This window comes from Lolium rigidum, chromosome 3, assembly GCF_022539505.1.
Source record: "Lolium rigidum isolate FL_2022 chromosome 3, APGP_CSIRO_Lrig_0.1, whole genome shotgun sequence".
Classification (NCBI taxonomy): domain Eukaryota; kingdom Viridiplantae; phylum Streptophyta; class Magnoliopsida; order Poales; family Poaceae; genus Lolium; species Lolium rigidum.
The window spans coordinates 239295310-239316917 of NC_061510.1; positions in this window are offsets into that span (position 1 = coordinate 239295310).

A 21608-nucleotide genomic window follows, 5' to 3' on the forward strand; every position below is an offset into this window, starting at 1 on the left:
TCATATACTCTACTAGGTGGCAAACCAGTAGGTGTAGCAAATACAACAACATACTCATCAAGTAGAGCTTGTACCACCGGTGACACAGGTTCCATGTTTTCACGAATAAGCTGCAGTTCCACCCAACATGTTATTTCTTATTGGAGAGACACCACTAGTGAACTGTGGACCCTGGTCCATTCTTTTACATCTGAATACAATCTACTGCAAACATTGTTCTTTACTGTTCTTGCAAACAAACATCATTTTCCACACCATACATTTAATCCTTTGTTTACAGCAAGCCGGTGAGATTGACAACCTCACTGTTAAGTTGGGGCAAATATTTGGATTGTGTTGTGCAGATTCCACGTTGGCGCCGGAATCCCTGGTGTTGCGGCGCACTACACTCCGTCACCAACAACCTTCACGTGTTCCTTGACTCCTACTGGTTCGATAACCTTGGTTTCTTACCGAGGGAAAACTTGCTGCTGTACGCATCACACCTTCCTTTTGGGGTTCCCAACGGGCTTGTGCTTGACACGTCATCACCAGGCTCACTTGCTCCACCCCCGAGTGTACGAGTGACCAAACATTCTAATCATCGGCACTGAAAAGGAAGAAAGAGCCAAGTGGTATCAACTAGATAGCATATGCCTCATACTTTGTTGGTCCAAACAAATATTAACATTCGGGGATGGGGTCGACGAGGCCGGGTAGGATGCACAAGAGATTGATATTTGTGCCATCACACCAGGCTCACCGGCCCCACCCCGCAGTGCACAAGTGACCAAACATTCTAATCATCGGCAAGTACAAATAAAATTAAAGACCAAATCATTTATAAAGAGAACCATTTAGCATGGAGCAGATGCTCCGTAGGGATTATTCATCACTTGGTATAGACCAAGTGATGCTGGCAAAGGAGAGGCCAATCAAGAACCAGTAAATCCAGTAAGTGATAGATATGCCTAAACAAGCAAGAACACATAGCATATCCCAGCTAACCAGATGAGACAAGTCTTGGTAGCCAACTGAATCACCTAGCACCACCTAGCCTTTTAAAACCATCAGAAACAGTCCATTTTCTTCAAAGGATACCATAGTGGCATTTATTTACATGATCCCCTACCGTGGATATCTCTATTTTCATCAAAGCCAACAACTAATAGAAATTTATCATTACTCAGTTGAGTTCAAAACAAAGCTGGGGTACCATAAGGGACTAATCATCACTTGGTAGTAACCAAGTGATGCTGGCAAGAGAGAGGCCAAGCCCGAGCTAGTAAATCCAGTAGAGATGGATATGTATAAGTAAGCAAGAACACATAGCCTATCCAAGTTAACCAGATAAAACCAACCTTGACAACCAACTTAATAACCTAGCATCACCTAGTCTTTTAAACCATCAGAAACTTCCCATTTTCTTCAAAGGATACCACAGTGGCATTCATTTACATGATTCCCTACTATGAATATCTCTATTTTAGTATATCATCATAATCATTGCATTTAAATCACACATTTTAGTATATGTTCTTATCCAAGTTTTTGCCTAAGCCTTTGCATCATTGGCTGAGCTAAGACATCAAGCATCTGGCCAGGGAGCATTCTTTCTTTTTAGGGAACTATGTGAACTATATGCACATGATCCAGTAAGCATCCCCACTAATCAGAGCATTATAAGGATACCATAAGCTCACAAGAATCCATCAAGTAAATCATCAGGGATCCAGAAAACTTGGGGTCCAGAAAACTAATCCCAACAGAGAATTACTTGGGGTCCAGAAAACTAATCCCAGGCCAACCAAGAGCAACTATAAATATGTATGTATACAAGCCCACCAGTAGCATTTCATGCATTTAAATTCCTATGAACCAGTTAACCTCACTAAGCACAACAAGCATTTAAATGAACCAGTAGCATCAAATTCCTATGAACCCATCAAGAAAATTGTTAACGAGTTAACCTCACCGAGCACAACAAATGAAACAAGTAGTAATAAGCCATCAAGATTAACAGTTAACCTCACCGAGCACAACAAATGAACCAGTAGCATTTCATGCATTTAAATGAACCAGTAGCATCAAATGAACCAGTAGCATTTCATTTTTTGCTATGAACCCTAAACCAGGGCATCAAATTCCTATGAACCCTAAACCTGCAGGGCATCAAATTCAAAGAGGGGATCGAACCAGGGCATCACCGATGACGACGGTATTTCGTCGAGCACGTTGTGCTCGCGCGGGAGAGGAAGAGGGAGGGGAGGGGAGAAATCTCACCGACGACGACGGCAGTTGTGGAGGAGCTCATCGACGACGACGGCAGGGGTGGAGGTCGCGGCGGCTCCTCCACCTTGATGCCGCGCCGGCCCCTCCTCCTCCACGCCACAGCGGCTTGTGCTGCTGGTGGCGGGGATGGGTGGAGCGTGGCGGCATGCGGCCCTCGCGGAGGAAGGCGGCGGTGGCGGCGGCGGCGACAGCAATAGCAGCGCTCGCCATGGAAGGCGGCGGCGCGCGGCAGTAGGGAGAGGGGAGAGAGTGGTACGGGCGAGGGAGGGGTACGACATGATATATGAGAAGTTATATATGTGGCGCACCCGCGCCAGTGCGCCACAGAACACGTTATTTCTGTGGCGCACCGAGGCTAGTGCGCCACAGAATACGTTATTTCTGTGGCGCACCAAGTGCAGTGCGCCATAGAAAAAGTAAAATCAATGATTGGACGTGATAGGGTGTGGGCCCCACCAAGTTTTTGTGGCGCATGGTTCCCTGGTGCGCCACAAAATTAAGCTATTTCTGTGGCGCACCGTGACTGGTGCGTCACAAAATAACTTTCTGTGGCGCATTTTTAGTGGTGCGCCACAGAAGTAAGCTCCACCTATAAGCGTTTCCCTACTAGTGGTGGGTGGGTAGATCCACGATGGGGATTGGACTAGCTCTGATTACCACTTGTAAGCATCTACTAGATCCTCTAGAGAAATCACACGGGAAAAGACACACGAATTGGGAAATTGAGTTGTTATGGCTGTATTCCACCCATCCCCCCTCACAACCAGTTCATACACGGCATCAGCCGGTCCCTTTCTTTCTTAACTTACAAGCCAATCTGTTACAGAAGTAAACAACTCCACTAAATAGCATCTCCAGCGCGTTTCTCGTGTGGCTGTCTTCATTTAGCCCACTCTTCGCCGGTGTGCCATTTAGGAGCCCATCTCTGCCGCTTGGGCTGGCCCATGTTGCTCTTCTGCTTCTTGTCAGCTTCCTCCTCCTCTGAGCCACTGACTGGCGGGGTCGGGTCGTTGACATGGCAGGAGCAGATACCAGTAGTATATAGTTCGCAGTAAAAAAAATTGACGTGGAAATGGCATTCCCATTAATCAGAGTGCTCATTATATTGCTGGAAACCAAAACAGAGGCAGAGTTTGGTGCCAGTCGATCTCGGCGTGTAGGTAGTATCTAATGTTTGACCAAACTTTAAGAAAACGTTATCAAGAAATATGATATTCCATAGATATCATATGAAAATGTATTTCATGATGTATCTAATGATATTTATTTTGTATTTTGCATGTTGATGATTTTAAAGAAAACTTGGTTAAACCTTACATTGTTTGGCTTTTCAAAATAATATAAGCCTCATTAATTGGACATGAGGTATTGAACTTTTTTTTATGAGGGAAGGATGTTAAGTAGGTGAAAGGGTGTATCAGCCATTCATGCGTGTCGTGGCTGTAAACAAGGTGGCCTTGCGTGAGTCCTGGCCAGGGAATCAATCAAGTCATATGCATGCAAGCAAAGGAAACTGGATCCATTACTCCTTCTGCATGCACGGAACCAGATTGCATGAAGACAAATGTATTTTCATTATGGATAGTCAAACGTCCAAAAATCAATAACATTAGATACATCATGAAATGTATCTTCATATGATATCTATCGAATATCGTATCTGTTGATAACGTTTTCTTAAAGTTTGATTAAAATTTACTTGACTTGACTTTAATAAACATGTTTTATTCATTGAAAAGGAGGAAATACTTAACATTCTTTCGGAATATGCGCACACATGTACTCCCTCCAATTCCAAAATAGTTGAAGTTCTAATTTTGTCGTAATTCAAACTTTTTCGAGTTTGAAGACTCAATATTTACAACATCCAATCCATATAGTATGAAAATAAAATGTATTATAAATATTTATCACTTCTCACACAATAAAGATGATGCCATTGTGCCTCGTATTTGCGAGGGTCACCGTGCTAGTTAGGATAAAGCTAGAACATCAATTATTTTCGAACAGATGGGAGTAATTTGCACACATACGAAAAGAAAAATGCACGCATGCATATGTAGTCCATCTTGTGTACAACCACGACAGGCATGTAATTTACTCTCGACATTCCTTCCTTCCTTCCTTCCTTCCTTCCAAATATGACACGGCGCAGTTTTGCATCATCCGTTTTCTTTCCTTCCTAAACACGCACACGGTACCACCAAATCACGCTATGTATCTTGGTTTAGTCTTTCCTCCCATACATATATGTACATCACAACGGCTAATCACAGGTTAACGAGCTCCTTCACATCTAGGTAGCTAAATATGTATGCATGTAATACATGCAGACACCTTCCCCTTCATCGATCCTCCGGGTCCCCGTCCTCTGGTTGCATCATGGATGCACACGGCCGGCCATGAACACCGATCCTACCTGGCTATAGCCTGGACGGAGGTGCAGCGGATGTCCTCCGCCGTGCCACTGGGCCAGTAGAAGCTGAGGTTGCAGAAGAGGCGTGTCCAGGATTTGAAGATCACCACCCCGCCCTCCTTCCAGTGCGTCCTGGCCTCCCCGGCGAGGATGAAGGGGACCAAACGTCTGTTGAGGGCGTCCTCCATGGCCCCATCCAGCGGCAGAACATTCGTCGAGCGCGCCGTGTAGTTGAGTGGATGCACACTCTTGCTCGGCATGTCGAACGGACCGGAGGCCAGGCTCATGATCACCGTATCGTCAAAGGTCAGGTTGAACATGACCTCCGAGAAGGAGAGCTCGGCGTGGGCGTTGCGGTTCTCCGCGACGGCGTTGACGGAGAGCTGGATGTCCCGCAGCACGCGTTGGTGCCAGTCGTAGTTGAGCACGTCGAGGCGTGCCGACTCGACGGTGACTCGAGGAAGCTCCGGCTTCAGCAGCAGCTTCACCGCCAGCACGGCCAGGGCGCCTAAGGCGATTAGCGCCGCCATCACCGTGAAGAAGACGACGCAGGTCCACCAGAACGGACCGGAGCTGTCGTCCGCCCTGCGCCCAGGCCAGTACTTCAGGAGGTGGTTCCAGCCGTTCTGGGGGCTGGTGGTGGGCATTGCGTTGTGTCTTGTGTCTTCTTCTATGAACAGTAATTTTTGCAATAGGTGATGTGAAGGGGAAGGGATATCGATGAGTGTGAATTTATATCACCTGGCCTGGTCGCATAATACTGTTTCTACGACAAGCAAGAATCGAAGGATGGAGCAAGTTAGGCTAAACGTGCCTTCATCACCCAAACCTACGAACCTACGCAAGTCTACGTACTTAGCCATGCCATGTGTCAACCCATGATCCATGTGTATGCTTCCGATCGAGGGTCACATGGCGCTTAGATTAATCATGTTTTTGTTATAAAATGTGGTTATGCTATCCTCCCAAAAAAACAAGTATGCTGGTTGCTAGATTCATGCTTACTAGATTTAGATGTGCGCCTTGGCGCACGAACCTGTGGAGTTCATACCGATCTATAGGTAAAAAAATATGTTCTATTGAATTTGGAAAACAAAGTCAACATGATGAAGTTATTATTATAACTAAACAAACGTAACCAGACAGGAAAATAACGATTATACATGATGAGGGAAAATACCCAAACATGCTATACAACTAAGTCTTTTTTAAGAGCAATAGAAGGTAAGAACAACAAAAGTAATATATACATAATTGTCTACATATCACCATCAAAATATGAAAATATATTACAATAGTAATTAGCACATGGTTCTGTACAAAAGACATTACAATAGCTATTAGCATATAGTTATGATGCGTAGAGGAGCCCACACAGGTTTCATAGCCAAACCATTCACTATTTATTACATAAAGGCTATGATCAACTACCAACCATAAACAACAGAAGAACCAACATGGAAACCTAACTTCTTCAGCATAGCTTGCAGTAGAACACCCGTCACACCCGTCGGAACCTTAATGGTCTCCATGAAAACACTGTCATGGAAATACACAAGTATTATTTCATTGGTTTCAAGAGGCTGCATCAGATGCCACAACAGGAGGCATGCATGAAAGTAGCTCTTAAGTATTTAAATTGCATTTGAGCATATCTTATATATTCTTTTCTTGCAAGTTGCCCGTTTCCAGTAAAACAGAGAGAAAGGCATGCACTAATTGGAACAGAAAGATGCTAAGAAATTCTCCAATGGTATCCAACAACAATTGAATTTATACCCCATGTTACCTTTTCATCTGTGAAGCTCGATTTGTCAGAAATTTCATGTTTCAGTAGCAAAGCAACATGTTCCGCACTTCCGCATGTAGTCCCTACCAAATACTACACAAAGAAAACCAGGAGAAATTCAATGGTGGTGCACGCAAACTTAGAGCAGCCAACACCTCATTGCCATGGACACATAAAATATATGCTTTCCTTGATCGAATATAGAAAGTAAGAGAATACATATTTAGATAATCAAGAGTGAACATATGTTCATTCCTCCCTGGACTCTTTTGGCTGCATCAAATCAAAGTGGTATAAATCACAACAACTGTGTTAGAAACTATGTCCAGAACTCTAAAGGATCTGAAGGCTACATAATTATAAGCAAAAAAAGGGACCAGATATGAAAAGTATGAACCAAACCAAGATTTAGTCATCTTTAGAGAAAACAAACACGAGAGAATCAGTTTAACCAAGCATTGCGTCATTTATGTATCTACCTAGGAATGGCAGCAGAGACGGCATTTCGCCGCAAAGAAACATGGAAAAACATGGAACACTGGTGGACGGACCACATAAAAGATTTATTTTCAGAACCCACGGAGTTATCCTTCTTGTTCATTTATTTGTTTACAGGGATCAAACAATTGATAGTTATAAAATCTGGTAATATAGACAAAGCATGCAAAATTTAGAACTCAGTAGCATGATGCAACATAGACATGGTTATCCAAGAAAACGAACCTCCGATAAAAATGAAGTATCCAATCTAGTGTTGAAAATGTAACCAATTTAGAGTAAAGCTACAGATACAAACACATCGATATTAGATGGAGGAAATTAGTTGCACTTATAATATAGCAATCGAATATTAGACATGGATGTTGGGTCCTGCCTCCATTTGGTTGTAAGTTGTATCACATGGCATTAAATTTCATTAACCGGTTCAAAAATAATTCCTAGCATTCCCAGGAGCTATACTAAAAATGGCACTATTATTCTCAGTGAGTTTCGGTTGGATTATCTGATAATATAGTTCTCTACCTCTATTATATAACATAATTTTAAAACCAAAATAAGTATAAAAAACAACTATCAACTTCAGTTGTAGCTAGCAGAACATCAAGAACTGCAATTTTCACCTAAACGGTGACCTTTATTCTCAAACTTAAAACCAGAACATGGATAGCTACCATAAAGGCTGAATGCAAATTTGAAAGCATGCCATTTAAATGACTTTATTCAACACGAGACCACCCAATGAGTGGCCACATTGAAGAATCATAACATCTTCAAGAAAAACCCCACTGAAAAGATACAAAGGGCAGGTCCATCACTGCATTAATCAAGTCCAACAGTCAGGGTGATGCACATACAATGTGAATAATAATGAGTTCTCTAGCGCAGGGCTCGAGAAATGTTGAAAGCTAAATGAAAAAAAATCAAATTTCACAACACCTAGTGCTATCTGCTTCATAGTACAAAAAAGTAGAAGGCATGATCAACACACATCAATGGTCAAAATGTACTCTTTTTTAAAAGGAGTGTCCGAAACAAAAACACGAAACTGAAAGGAGTTTTACCCTTAAAAACAAAAGCTTGAGAAGCAGCCACAAATTAAGTAGAGCAAATTAGCCATTTGTGCAGATCAAAGGAAGACAATTCATAAGTTTCAAGCACATGTTGAATAGATGCATAATTCTTCTCGTGCAAAAAGTTAATGGCCGGTGAATCCCAAACTCCTAGTAAATTGGACTTGTAGCAGATGGAAAGAAAGCATGCACTACTTCAGACTTCTACGTACACAATAACATGCCTTTGCTGCAAAAAGGTTGGTAAAATGGCACTATTCTTCTCAGTAAGTTTCGGTTGGATTATCTGATACTATAATTCTCTGCCTCTATTATATAATATAATTTTTAAATCAGTAAGTATGAAAAACAACTATCAACATCACTTGTGGCTAGCAGAACATCAAGAACCGCAATGTTCACGTAAACAGTGGCCTTTATTCTCAAACTTAAAATCAAAACATGGATAGCTACCATCAAGGCTGAATACAAATTTGAAAGTATGCCATTTCAATGACTTTATTCAACACGAGACCACCCAATGGGTGCCCACATTGAAGAATCACGACATCTTTAAAAAAAAAAACCCGCTGAAAAGATACAAAAGGCAGGTCCATCACTTCATTAATCAAGTACAATGTACAACAGTCAGAGTGATGCACATATAATCTGAATAATAATGAGTTCTCTCGCGCAGGGCTAGAGAAATGTTTAAAGCTAAATAAAAAATCCAATTTCACAACACCTAGTGCTTTCTGCTTCAGAGTATGAAAAAGTAGAAGGCATGATCAACACACATCAGGAGTGTCCAAAACATAAGCACAAAAATGAAAGGAGTTTTACCCTTAAAAAAATGCTTGAGAAGCAGCCACAAGTAAGCTACAGTGGCAACGAACCCATCGACGGGGATGATAACTACAAAACTGAAGAATAAACATTTTGAATATGGTGTGCTAACCTTACTGTAAGACCTCGTCACTGGAAGTCTCATACATAACATACAACGGTGGAGGAGCTCACATACCTGACAAATTTGAGTATAGATTATTAGCATGTGCATTCCCAAGTAAAAAGATAGAGCAGGTTGCCAACCAAGATAACTCCTATAAGTGTTTAGGGTAGTAGCAACTGAAACCATAGAAAAAAAGAGTTACCAGAGTAAAATATTTTAAGGGAGATCACATAGAGGGAAGCAAAGTGAATTCATGTTTCTGAAAGAAAACAACAAAGTCTTCCTTTCGAAGAGCACTCTATGATGCCTCCTGCTGAATCAGACCCCTGATTTGCTCCAACACCTGAAACCTCACTATTCACATTGGGGCTCATTTATGTTTTGATGCCCTTTATGTCCTGTATATTATGTACCATAAGCTTTGGTCCAGTTTGCTTCGGATAGTTCTTCAAGCTCTCTGTAGATGAGAAGGCAAAATCTTAAGCATTAAAACTATATCACAGATCAATGGGGGCAAAGCAGGTTTTTTCACCACAAATGTTTATCTCGAGTTGTTATAATTTGCAATTATCAGCACACAAAATAATCAAGCACTAAAGACATCATATAAGATGTTTAGCTCCACACTATTTGTTTGTATCGAGGCCAATTTGTACACATGTTAAAGCTCTCTGTCCACATACCTATCTAGTTAAAAACCAGCCAAAGTGGCATCACAACCAAATTAGCATGATATTGACCGGGTTTGGCTCGGCTGGAGTGTGAATGTAGTTTGTAGTCTTATAGGACCGAACTTCTGTGTACTTGTGTAAGGTATACATAGACAGATTCAAGGTAAGATGCATGAACATGATAGACTCTTATGTCTGTGATGCACTCGCCAGCAGGCAGCGACCAATGATGTAGAAAAGTAGAGTCGGACGGATAGTTGCGAAAGTAGTACACACCAGGCGACGCCAAGCAAGAGGCTGCAATTGAAGGATGCAGCGGCACGACCGCAGATGTATGTGAAGAGGATGCCATTGAGGCCATGATGTCAAACGCGATGTGGAGTGGTACGGCTAGAGGATGTTGACGGCATCCGGTGGGAGCAAAACTTATTAGGTCTTGCACAATAGATCTTGTCCGTTGACATCAGATGCAATGCCATGCTTGTAAATAGCCTATCTCAGGAATAATTTAAACTTAAGTCTCCATGTTTAGCTAAGAAGTATGCCTCTTTATAACCTTGCATAAAGCTATAAACCAACTTATCTACAACCTAAGCTGTAAATAAGCACATACCAATGATATACACACAGATCGAGGAGCATAATTTTAAAATGTGTGCCGTTAATGCGATTGAGTGAATACCTTTCGGAGAAACTTAAAGTGACAACCTACCAAATGTATACTTTTTGGAATTAATTATACTGAAAAGTAGACCATGGCCTGAAATATCAATAAGGAAGTGTCATTAGGAAAAGCCACCAGAGCTAGATAAATGAATGTATTAGCCGTAAGACCTTATATATTCGGATCAAAAGTCAAGATGTTCCAACAGCAAACAGATAAAGTAATACTGCCACTTTACATAATCTACAACAACCATTGTTCTGGGTTACAGTTATAATTCAAACTAAAGTGATATTTAAATTTTCAGATAGGGTTGAAGGAGAAAACCACATCCTATAAATAACATGATATGGCATATACAACTATATGCTTAGTTGCCTAATGTATGTAGAATTTGATATTTTTAGATGATCCTTTCACTCTAACAGACTGAAATTGCTAATGGCACTCACACCACCTTTTTGCACGGATGTTCTACTTGCCAGAAAGCATGCCTAGATGCAGAGATTTCCACTTGGCATGAATGGTAATGCCCACAAAGTTAGCATGTATGATCCATTTCTTCTCTTAATATTTGTTTGTGCATATGGGAATAGTCATTCTAACTTCACACACCCTTCTAAATACAATATTTGGTAAAATCATTCTATTTCCACACGCCCATCTGTTCCCTGTCTCACCTTTAAACAACTATCTAAGGAACAAACTAAAGTTAAATGAAGAACAGATACCTGAAATTGGAAATAAGCAAACCATATGAGACAAATAATTACTTAGTTTACAACTTCTTTCAAATACATTCATTCATAATATCATACTCTTCTTACTGCAACGAACTAACCACAGAGATAGAACATTTCTATCTAATCATCCTTATTTGGAAAGTACAGAGAGCATACCACTCAGGTGGCAAATGCAGTAAATTAACCGAGGTACAACATGATGGGGAGAATGAAACAACATAGTTGTGAATAAATAGAGACATCACTAAATTCCAATGGGAGGATATAGGAAAGATGTGCACCTTCAAATGAAAGGAAACAACATAGTTGTCATCAGTATTTTAATTAAGTAGAACTCTACGGCCTCATTGCCGATGCTCAGCAACCGGGGCTCCTCATCACACAGTCTGCAAGGAAAGACATGGAGGCCAACATTAGAATGTGAAGTGTTGTACATTAAAATAAGCTGAAAATGCATCTAATGTGGCGGCAAGTATTGTACAATCAGATAAGCTAAAACCCAATCTCATGACATAATGCATAGATTCACTTGAAATGGACTTCACCGAAATGAAATTTGCTCGATACTTACAGACAGAAATATGAAAAAATTATCAGGTCAGTCTAAAATAACATCAGAAGTACAATAGTACAAGCATGTGTACTGTACAAGCACGTGACATTGGCAGCATCAACATACAATGCTAATGGCCAGAGAGATATTACCAACATACATTCTATATCATGCTTGCCTAAGAGACGCTACTTCGTTGCCCAGATTGACTGATGAGCCACATCGGAGAACTATCATGAGCACTGCCACTAACAAACCACCTCGTAATCACGAGTGTTCTGTTGGTCATATGTATGATTCTTCATCCATGGAGATTTCCGCAGCCTACTTCACAATTGGACTGCAGAAAATAAATAATATAATGTTATCACCAGAATTTAACCGGATCAGAGGTGGGCCGTGATTGAGATGGGCTTGGAGAATATACACGGAAAATATACACGAATCGGCCTTGTAAAAGGAGTTTGGGCTAGATTGCCCGTGTATCTGTAAATATAGTAGGATACGTGTCGGTTAGGATTAAAAGGGTAGAATTTGGCTCGTGCACGGTTGGGATTATTCCCACGTTAGAAAATCTACGGACTATAAATATGTATCTAGGGTTATTGAGAAGGAGGACAATCACGTTCACAACAAATCAATCTAGGCGCATCGCCACCCCTTGTTTCGAGGGTTTCTTCCGGGTAAGCACCATGCTGCCTAGATCGCATCTCGCGATCTAGGCAGTATCAAGTTTATTCGTTGTTCATGCGTTGATCGCGCTGAAGCCTTTTTGATGGCGAGCAACGTAGTTATCATAGATATGTTGGGGTTAGCATCAGTACTTTCTTGATGTATTTGATTAGCCATGCTACCTCTAGATATCTAGCCACCCTTGTACCGATCTGAGGTGCAAGGGTGGCACCTTGCTTAGTCATTGTTCGGTAGATCCGATCCGTTACGATTGCTCCTTGTTCTTCAAGGATTAGTTTAATATCTGCATAGTTAGGCCTTACAAACGGGTTGAAGGATCCAGTAGTACGTAGGGTGTAGTTTGCTAGCCCTAGAGAAGATGTTCCGGGAATCAACTCTATGTTGGTTTTTAGGCCTTATCTAGGGCTGGTTTATTATCATCTTGCGTGGCTGCCAGACTCAATCACGTGTAGGATGTTCCGATTATGTGGTGAAAACCCTAGATCGTCGTAGGTCGTTTTAGCTTAATATTGATCAAGCAGGACCACCATGCTATCGTAGATCTTATACGAATCATGGGTGGATCGGCTCCTTGAGCCGATTCACAGGACAACCTGAGAGGCGATCGAGGCTCGTATTTAATGTTTACGTGTATGCCATGCAGGAAACTAAGCGAAGCAATCCATCACCTTCCTGACCAGGTATATGTCAGGTGGCACGCCCTTGCATCAACATCGGACGTGCGTGCCGGAGCTTTGCGGGCCGTCGCACGAGGGACCAGGGCCTACCGCAGTTCTGGGAGCCTCCCGGCTCTACGTGTTGCCCGTCGCTACTCGGCGGTGGGTTTTGGTGGCCAACACATTCTGGCACGCCCGGTGGGACCATCTTCGACATCAACTGCATCATCATCCGCATCAGAGATGGCGGAAGATCCAGTCACGTACGAGGATCTGACGGAGGAGCTCAAGAAGAAGTATGACGATGTCAAAGCTCTCTTCGAAGCCGACCTCATCGGCTCTTTCCAGAGAACCCGCTCACACGGCATCAGGTGGAAAGGGTTCTCACCTGAAGGCGCGCTCGATGGAGTGGACCTGTCTACTCCTTCAGAAGAACGCACCAGGTCTCTGCGTCAGGAAGTTAATCACATGGTAGCTCATTCGCTACACCGCCATTCTGAGAGCCTGGTGAACGCGTTGGAGCGTGTCGCGCTTCGCGTGGTCCAGGAAATCATGAAGCATCAGTACTCTCCATCAGGACCTGCTTTAGGGACTCACCAAGGAGAGATACCACTCCAGACCAGACCACCACTGCCATTCACGCTGGCAGCATCAGAAGTGCCGAATTCACCGGCATACGTCGTCTACAAGATCGGTGGCGATCCTAGTGATTACCAGTTCTTGTACGAAGCGCCTAAGAAGATCCCGCACGGATACATGTGCGCATATGTGCCAGACTGCAGTAGCTGGGCACGCACGAACCAGACTGCAACAGCAGGGATTTCTGGAACAGCAGGAGGGGCTTCTGGATCAGATCTTGAAAAGCAGGCGTGGCTAGCTAAGTATGCCACTCCAACGAACCTTCAAAGCTCGACTCCTGCAGCTAGCTCAGATCTTGAGAAGCAGGCGTGGCTAGCTAAGTATGCCACTCCAGCAAATCTTCAAAGCTCGACTCCTGCAGCTAGCACCGTGGATCAGATCGGTGCAATCTTGAGAGACCAGTTCGGCATGGTGCCGAAAAGGAGGGCAATCGGCTATTTCAAGCCGTACCCCGACGAGTACGATTTGATCCCACTACCACCCAAATATTGGCTCCCTGAATTCTCCAAGTTTAGCAGGTCAGAAGGCTCCAGTTCAATCGAGCATGTGAGCTGATATTTGGCGCAGTTGGGCACGATCTCAGCATCGGACCCATTACGTGTGAGGTTCTTCGCACAGTCCCTCACAGGATCGGCTTTCGGGTGGTACACCTCGCTGCCACCAGATTCAATCCGGACTTGGAAGCAGATGGAAGAGCAATTCCACATGCAGTACCACTCAGAGGCTTCCGAGGCTGGCATTGCCGATCTAGCACAAGTACGACAGAAGCGCGGAGAGATGGTGTCAGAATACATCCAACGCTTCAGGACCATCAGGAACCGATGCTATTCGGCTCGTTTGACTGAAAAAGAAGCAGTCGAGCTGGCGGTGGTGGGTCTCGCATCGCCGATCAAGGATATGGCTTCCCAAGCAGAGTACGCTTCACTGGCGCATATGGTTCAGAAACTGTCATTGTATGAACAGCGTCACCCAGAGTTGTACCAGGACAAGTTCAAGCGCGCTGTAGTCCTGGTTGAAACAGAGGGAGATGAAGGCTCTGCAGGAGATCAGGAGGTAGCGGTAGCTGAATGGGCTCGGGGGGCAAGCCCCGTGTCCTGCAAGTGGGTTAAGCCACAAGGTCCTCCAAGAGGGTTTGACTTCGACGTAAGCAAAGCTGAGCATATTTTTGACCTCTTACTCAAGGAGAAGCAGCTGAAGTTACCCGAAGGCCATAAAATCCCTACGACGCAAGAGCTGAACGGAAAGCCATATTGCAAGTGGCATAACATGTTCACCCATACACCAACGACTGCAGGGTGTGGCGTCAGCAGATCCGAATGGCGATAGAACAAGGGCATCTAATTTTCAGCCAGTACGCCATGAAAGTCGACACACACCCCTTTCCCGCCGTTAACATGGTGGAGTGCACTGACCCCGGGAGGTGCCAGCCAGGTTTCTCGTTCAGCATTAACATGGTCGGGCCTGTGCACCACCCTGGTAAGGGCAGAGACGAGGGCAGCCGCTCTCGTGACAAGGACAAGGAGGAGGCCGTTCCGCGCGACCGGCCCCGACACGATGGCAAGCGCTACATCACAGAGGGAGAAGTGAAGAATGTGCGATATCAGCGACCTCTCTCTGATCATCTCCTCAACAAATATGAGCGTCAGTACGACCAACGCTGGCGATACAACGACGATGACGAAAGAGATCATCGGGCTAGAAGGGACGCCAGGAAATATCGTCGGCATGATCGGGACGATGAAAGACATGAGCGCCATGCCAAGGAAAAGTCAAGAGAGCAGGATGACGTGGACAGGCATTGGGATTGTCCCTTTTTCAAACACTGCTGGGATTCAGGAATGAGCCGATTGCCCACAATCGGCAACTGCCCAGAATGTAGACAGAAGAAGAAGAAGGGTACAGGAGACGTGTCAGTGTTCAAGCGTCTAGGACCTCTCCCATCTCGGAACAAGCAAGCTGAGTCCTCTCGGGTGGAAGATCTCAAGCATGTCACGTAGGCGTAGTAAAGCACGAACAAGATGTAAAGCTTCATTGAGCAATCCAATCAAAGTGGGGGCCGATTCCAGCAATCGGCCCATATTATCCTTGCCATACGTTTTGCCTGTGTTGAGCATCGATCTAACAGGAGACGGAAAGCTAGGGTATGGGTTTACATCAGCTGATGAGCTAGAAGAGGTTGATATTGGTCCTGGGGATAAGCCACGACCAACTTTTATCAGCAAAAAGTTAGATCCACATCTCAGGAGCCAGATGATAGCTCTGTTGAAAGAATACCCAGATTGCTTTGCATGGGATTACACAGAGATGCCTGGGTTAGACAGGAGCATTATTGAGCATCGGCTCCCGCTCAAGAAAGGATTTCGGCCATTCTAGCAACGTGCACGTCAGATGAAGGCCGAAATTCTCGAAGAAGTCAAGAAAGAGATCGAGAAAATGTTGGCCGCCGGGTTCATCAGGCCATGCAGGTATGCTGAATGGATATCCGATGATCGTACTCGTAGAGAAAAAGGACGGCCGATGGCGTGTGGCCATAGATTTCCGAGATCTCAACAGAGCCACTCCAAAGGATGAATATCCAATGCCTGTGGCAGAAACATTGATCAATGCAGCTGCTGGCCACAAGGTGTTAAGTTTCATGGATGGCAATGCCGGCTACAACCAAATTTTCATGGCTCCAGAAGATATACACAAGACTGCATTCAGAGTACCAGGATCAGTAGGCTTGTTTGAATATGTGGTCATGACTTTTGGGCTGAAGAATGCCGGTGCAACGTACCAAAGAGCCATGAATTACATTTTTCATGATCTGATCGGCAAGTTGGTGGAAATTTATATCGATGACGTGGTGGTTAAGTCTGTCTCCATAGAAGGACACTTGGATGATTTGCGACGCATCCTAGACCGAACTAGGAAATTCGGGCTAAGAATGAATCCAAAGAAGTGTGCCTTTGGTGTGACGGCCGGTCAGTTCCTAGGTTTTTTGGTGCATGAACGTGGAATTGAGATCAGCCTGAAAAGTCAGGAGGCAGTACGTACCATGCAGCCACCTACCACGAAGAAGGAACTCCAATGTCTTATCGGCAAGATCAACTTCGTCCGACGGTTCATCTCTAATCTGTCAGGACGAATTGAGCCGTTTATGGCATTAGTGAAGATTAAATCTGATGACGAGTTTCACTGGGGGGCAGAGCAGCAGCGAGCGTTTGACGAGATTAAACAGTACCTCATGACGCCGCCTGTGTTAGTTCCACCTCAGCAAGACAGGCCGTTCTATATCTACTTATCAGTAGCTGACACGTCCATTGCTTCAGTAGTGGTGCAACTTTATGAGGGTGTATAAAGGGTTGCATTCTACCTCAGCAGAAGGATGCTGGATGCAGAGACAAGGTATCCTGAGATCGAGAAGTTATGCCTCTGCCTATTCTTCACCTGCACCAAGCTTCGTCACATCTTTTTGACGGCAGAAATCATCATCATATGCAAGTCAGACGTTGTCAAGCACATGTTGTCGGCTCCTGTTTTGAAAGCCCGACTTGGTAAGTGGATGTTTGCGTTATCAGAATTTGATCTCCGATATCAGCATGCGAAAGCAGTCAAGGGACAAGCGTTGGCCGATCTTATAGCTGAACGGATCAATACTAATATAGCAGCACTATCTGTACGTGCATGGGCTATGTTCTTCGATGGATCGGCTTGTGACGATGGTTGTGGCATCGGCATTCTGCTCGTGTCGCCTCGGGGGGCAACATATTCCTTCTCCATCAGGCTATCTACCCCTTGCACCAACAATGTCGCTGAGTATGAGGCAATACGCAAGGGAATGGAGTTGCTTTTGGAAGCCGGGGCAGAAGCGGTGGAACTTTTTGGAGACTCGAAGTTGGTGATCTCCCAGCTCACGGATGAATACAAGTGCGAGAGTGAGTCACTCTTCCCATATTGGATGAAATGCCGCGAGCTGATGGCACAATTTCGGTACATCAACTTCAATTGGGTCCCAAGATCTCAAAATACCGAGGCCAACGATCTCGCACAGATGGCGTCAGGCTACAAGGACATACCGGACGGGTCGAAGTTCGAGTGCGGTTCTCGGAACAGGATGATTGGAGAGCCGATATCTTCGAGTTACTTGAAGGATCCGGCTCGGGGGGCACCTAAACGGATAAGGTACAAGGCCATGAAATATGTCCTTATAGGAGATGACATGTTCTACAGGACGTTGGAAGGGTTACTGCTCAAGTGCCTGGGACCAACTGAGTCTAATCGGCTCTTACACGAGGTGCATGAAGGAGCCTGTGAAACTCACCAATCGGCTCATAAGATGAAGTGGCTAATCAGGCGATCAGGGTTTTACTGGCCCACCATGCTTGAGGACTGCTTCAATTACTACAAAGGATGCCAAGCATGTCAGATGTTCGGGAAGATTCAGATGGTACCTGCATCAGCAATGAATCCCATCATCAAGCCGTGGCCATTTCGAGGTTGGGGCATGGATATGATCGGTAAAATCCATCCTGCATCGAGCAAAGGCCACGAGTGGATTTTGGCCATTACCGATTACTTCACTAAATGGGTGGAGGTTGTCCCTATGAAGAAGGTGAAATCGGAAGATGTTATCAAATTTGTGAAAGAACACGTCATTCATAGGTTCGGGATTCCCCAAACCATCACGACCGATGGAGGTTCGGTCTTCACTTCTAAAGAATTCAGAAAGTTCTGCGACGACAGGGGAATTAAGCTGATCCGATCATCTCCATATTATGGTCAAGCCAACAGGCAAGATGAAGCGTCCAACCAGAGCCTCATCAAGCTGATTAAGAGGAAAATTGACGAGAACCCTAGGGGTTGGCATGAGGTTTTGTCGGAAGCTTTGTGGGCCTATCGCATGTCATGCCATGGAGCTATAAAAACTTCGCCATACCAGCTGGTCTATGGACAGGAAGCCGTATTGCCTTGGGAAATTACGGCTGGATCGAGATGTGTCACGTTTCAGAATGATCTAACAGCTGAAGAATATGCAGCCCTGATGAGTGATACTATTGAGGATGCAACGGAACTCAGACTTTGGTCGTTGGAAAAGATTAAAGAGAACAAGGCCAAGGTAGCTCGCGCATACAATAAGAAGGTGAGACCAAAGGAGTTTCAGGTTGGTGATCTGGTATGGGAAGGCTGTGTTGCCATTAGGAACTAAGGATAAAGCATATGGCAAATGGTCTCCTAATTGGCATGGTCTGTACAAAGTCGATCAGGTATTGAAGGGCAATGCATACATGCTCGAGCAGCTGGACGGTGTTAAATTCCCAGTAGCCATCAATGGTCAACACCTCAAGAAATATTTCCCAAGCATGTGGGACGATGGACAGTGAAACATGGGGGCCGATGCATAAAATCGGCCAGTAAATTTTTTTTATATATGCAAATCACAGCCGATGCATGGTCATCGACTCTAGAGGAGCAAGCTCGATTGAGCAATTAACAGATCAGTTTCAGGCGAGATCGTGGCATTTGGGATAATTCTCCCATTGGATTCGCTGAGAAATTGAATCTGTGCGCTTGAGAAGTTGGCGTGGACACGTATTGGACCTGTGAGTGGCAATTTGGAGAGCTAATTTTATTCTCTCAAACGAAGGTGGCAGATGACTGTGTAAATAAGCAGCTGATTTGGCCTTAATGGCGTTTCATGGTGAAGGCCGATGTCCTGCCATCGGCTCTTTGCGCGTTGACTTACTCTAGCAATCGGCAAATTTAACGAGAAAGTAAGATCGGCAGAGGAATATTTTCTTCATTAATAAAGGGGATTTCTTACAAAGAAGAGCCGATTGCTCGAGGGAGGAAGAACAAAAGAAAGGTCTATTAACCAATCTGCTACTACTACTAGACCTATACTAATAGGTGCTGCTCTACGGGCCGTTGCTGCCCTCGTCGTCGTCGGAGCTGCCGTCAGCACTGCTGCCGGCGGGCTCCTCGTCGCTGCTCCCATAGCCCTCATTGGGAGCCTCCTCCTCCTCGTCACCGTCGTCGTCGTCATCTGATCCGGCGCGGAAGCGCTTCGCCGGTGGATAATCTTCAAGGGAGTCGTCGTCCTCCTCTTCTTCCTCCTCCTCGGAGGAAGTGTAGCCGTCCCAGGAGAACGAGTCATCCTCGCTCGTCGCCTCCAGTTCCCCATTGGCAAGGAACTGGAGGTCATCGTCTCCGCTGGTCAAGGACTTGTCGTCCTCGGACCAGACGAAGGGGTCGTGGTCCTCCTTGTCCCACTTCGGTGGGGCGAGGATGTCGTGCGCCGCCAGCGAGCCCCACTCCGGCGTCGGCTCACGAGATGAAGAGGATTGGGAGGAAAGATCCGACGAGGTGGAGGAGGAGGAAGAGGACGACACTGCTACAGGAGAAGGGGGATTTCTGGTGCCGATGGCTGGAACAGAGCAAGGGGATGAAGAGGCGAACTGTTTGGCGCGGTTAAATAAAAGGGGAGATAGTGGATTTAATGCCACAGCAGTTTCCGAGGAAGTGGTGCCAAAAGAAAAAAAACAACTGTCAAATCGCGCGGAGAAGTTGAGAAGGCAAGGCATCATGATGAAGGATACTGCGACGGTTTTGCCCTGCCACGACGTGACCCAACGGAGAAAAGGCAGAGTGGTTTTGGAATTATCATTTCCAAAACCAGGGGGGCATGTGTTTGTAGGATAACGTTGCATAGAAAACAAAAAATTTCCTACCGCAAACACGCAATCCAAGCCAAGATGCAATCTAGAAGACGGTAGCAACGAGGGGTTTATCGAGTCTCACCCTTGAAGAGATTCCAAAGCCTACAAGAGTAGGCTCTTGTTGCTGCGGTAGACGTTCACTTGCCGCGTGCAAAAGCGCGTAGAAGATCTTGATCATGATCGCTTCCGGCGCCACGAACGGGCAGCACCTCCGTACTCGGTCACACGTTCGGTTGTTGATGAAGACGATGTCCATCTCCCCGTTCCAGCGGGCAGCGGAAGTAGTAGCTCCTCTTGAATCCGACAGCACGACGGCGTGGTGTTGGTGGTGGTGGAGAAATCCGTCGGAGCTTCGCTTAAGCGTGCGGGATGTGGTGGAGGAGAGAGACCGCTAGGGTTTGGGGAGAGAGGGGGGTTGGGCGCCGGCCCTCTAAGGGGTGCGGCCAAGGCTGAGGCTTGAAGTGGTCAGCCCCCTCTCCTATGCCCCTCATTATATAGGTGGAAGCCCCAAGAGTTCTAGTCCAAGTCTTCGAATAAGACCCCAACACTAAAACCTCCCATATGTGGGAAACCTACTCAAGGAGGGAGTCCTACCCAAGGTGGGACTCCCACCTTTCCTTGAGGTGGGTTGGCCGGCCACCCTAGGGGAGTCCACCTTGGACTCCTCCCCTTTAGGGTTGGCTGGTCATGCATGGTGGAGTCCCTCCGGGACTCTACTTTCCATGGTGATTTCTCCCGGACTTTTCTAGAACCTTCTAGAACCTGCCATAAATGCACCGGATCATTTCCAAACTTGGAATATGACTTCCTATATATGAATCTTATTCTCCGGACCATTCCGGAACTCCTCGTGATGTCCGGGATCTCATCCGGGACTCCGAACAAATATTCGAACTCCATTCCTTATTCAAGTACTACCATTTCAACATCTAACTTTAAGTGTGTCACCCTACGGTTCGTGAACTATGCGGACATGGTTGAGTACTCACTCCGACCAATAACCAATAGCGGGATCTGGAGATCCATAATGGCTCCCACATATTCAACGATGACTTTAGTGATCGAATGAACCATTCACATACAATACCAATTCCCTTTGTCACGCGATATTTTACTTGTCCGAGGTTTGATCTTCGGTATCACTCTATACCTTGTTCAACCTCGTCTCTCGACAAGTACTCTTTACTCGTACCGTGGTATGTGGTCTCTTATGAACTCATTCATATGCTTGCAAGACATTAGACGACATTCCACCGAGAGGGCCCAGAGTATATCTATCCGTCATCGGGATGGACAAATCCCACTGTTGATCC